Genomic DNA, 2,796 nt, shown 5'->3' with positions numbered 1-2,796 from the left:
AGATAAAAAACCACGTATTCAAGCAGATTTGAAGTCATCCTTGGGAATAAATGTTGATGTAGTGAAGCAGGGACTGGGTACGACATATGGTGGCAATACCTCACGAAGATTTTTTGAGAATCCTGCTAAAACTGCCGATATTGTTGGCGTTGACGAAAACCTGATACATTGGTTTAAAATAATATGAAATACAATCAATAGTCAAGCAGCAACAGATCCTCAAAAATTTGAAATTTATTGCATGAAAACTGCGAGGTTATATGTCAGCCTTTATGAATTTTACTATATGCCAATGACGGTACATAAAGTTTTAATGCATGGAAGTAAAATTGATTCATCCTCTATTTTACTATTGGGCATGCTATCAGAGGAGGCTCAAGAAGCTCGCAATAAAGATTACAAGAAATATAGGCTCAATCATTCTAGAAAATGCGACAGAATTTCTACAAATCACGATGTAATGCACTTGCTTTTAGCTTCATCGGATCCTTTTATTAATGGTTTCAGAACAAATCCCAAAAATAAAACTTTAGAATTGGACGATGATGTTAAAAAATTACTTGTTGAATAAATAATTAATAATATATGATCATTTTTGAATATTTATTGGTTATGTTATATGGGAGGTGGGCGTGGATTTTTGGAGATGGGCGTAATTGTGGGCGGATTTGCTTTATTTTTTCTGGACAAGCTTATATTTACAAAATATTACACTGTAGAAAATTTTGTTACTGTAGGATGATTTTTGATTTTTGTGTTATATGGGAGGTGGGCGTGGTTGCGGGCGGATTTTAACAAAAATTTTTTTTTTTTCATCTAATTTGGTAATATGAGTGATGTGTGCCAAATTTCAAAGCTCTACCTCGATTCCTTCTATTTTTTGCCGCGGCTTGTATGAAGCGGCACCACTGTGCGGCGTCCAAATATTCGGTACCTATGGACTTGGACAGTTTTTGTTGAATTTGAACAATTTGCGATCATACGGTGGCTTACACTAAAGGCATTATTCGCGAAAATTTTATTCCATTATATTAATTACTTCTTTATTTAATTTAATTTAATTAAAATTATGTTATATGGAAAGTAGGCGTAGTTTTAGTCCGATTTCACCCATTTTCACACTGTGATATATAAATATGATGGGAATCTTACGTATCGAATCGGTCAGTCAGGTCCCGATATATGGGGTTTCACCAAAAAGTGGGCGGTGCCACGCCCATCGTCCAATTTTCACTCGGTCCCTTATAAAAACCTCTCGAAGACAAAATTTAATTTTTCTGGTGTATTTAGTTATAGATTTATCGCGCTTTTAGTAGTTTTTAACAGTACCGTTATATGAGGAGTGAGCGGGGTTATTCTCCATTTCGAACCCTATTCACTCTGTCAGTTGAATTTTTCATAACATTTGCAATAAGTAAACTTGGTTGTTGTAGCTTCAGTGGTTTAGGAGATATGTACTTTTCACTTATAAGAGGGCGGGGTCCCAACCATTTTCTCAAAATTGCATTCAGATGCCCCTCTCTACTGCGAACCGCTGTGCCAAAATACAGTTTTATATCTTAATTTACTGCTTAGGTGTAGCATTTTATAGGTTTTCGGATAATGACGTTTTGTGGACTTGGCAATGGTGTGATTGCGTCAATCTGCGAACTCGTAATTTTGTTTACACTAAGGAACGCGCATATCAAGTTTCATTAAAATACAGTTTGAACGAGCGGACGGACGGACGGATAAACAAACAGTCCCCCGGATTCAACTCCACTTTTTACCTGATCATTTGGATATATGTACATATGTGATCCTATATCTACCTCAATTAGTTTTAGGCGATACGTTCAACCGCTGTCGTCCATGATGGACGTCTTGATAGTATCAACCACTTCAAATGGCAATGCAGGTGTTTTGCTCCAAAATTATTGTTGAGTTGTTTAAGTAAAGGCACATGTACAGCACCTTACCTGAAACATAAACCTTTAATGCAAGACAATTTGTACCAGATCCTGCTTTTAGCACTAAACGATAGAGAGTCCCGAGATTCCAAGCTACCTCATCACCATTTTCCCCACTGTAGCCTGCCAGTAGCTTGGTGATTTCATTTTGAATTTTTGAAGAAAAAAATGTTCAAATGATTTTTACATGAATATTGAAGACATGCTTATGTTTTGAAATATAATTTTTTTATTTATGAATTGTTGTGACTTTTAACATAAAACGATAGAAAGTAGCCTATGCCCGCCCCGAGGTTTTAAGCTACCTCATCACCAATATTCAGCAAAATCGGTTCAGCCGTTCTTGATTATAAATATAGACATAAATTGCGAAATCGAGGGCGATTTTTCAAAAAAGGCCACCGTTAGGACCTTCTCCAGAACCAAAGGAATACCCGTGGAAATTTTCAAGTCTTTCCGTGCTGTGGTTCGGGCGTAATGTGCGGACATACAAAGGCGTTTCATTTTAATATATAAGATTATTTTGGACTGTAATCCGTATGTACTATGTATAATAACAGAATTTTTTTCATGTGACCGTCGATGTTAGGTAGAACTTTAAAGCAAAATTAAAACAAAAATCCTATGGATTTAGTAATAAAAACGTACTTCAGAATACACATTTGCATAGATATCTTAATTTAATACCTACATAAACTAATATTTAAACAAACTGTGAACAACTTAAATATATGATAATGTAATGATTTATGAGTTTATGCTTACCCATTATGTAAGATTTTATATAAACAAATTAATTTAATTAATTTTTTGGTAGTACTATATACATACATATATTACTTGTCCT

Source organism: Bactrocera tryoni, unplaced genomic scaffold (assembly GCF_016617805.1).
Source record: "Bactrocera tryoni isolate S06 unplaced genomic scaffold, CSIRO_BtryS06_freeze2 scaffold_7, whole genome shotgun sequence".
Lineage (NCBI taxonomy): Eukaryota > Metazoa > Arthropoda > Insecta > Diptera > Tephritidae > Bactrocera > Bactrocera tryoni.
The sequence above is the reverse complement of the archived record's forward strand: the minus strand, read 5'-3'. Positions refer to the sequence as shown.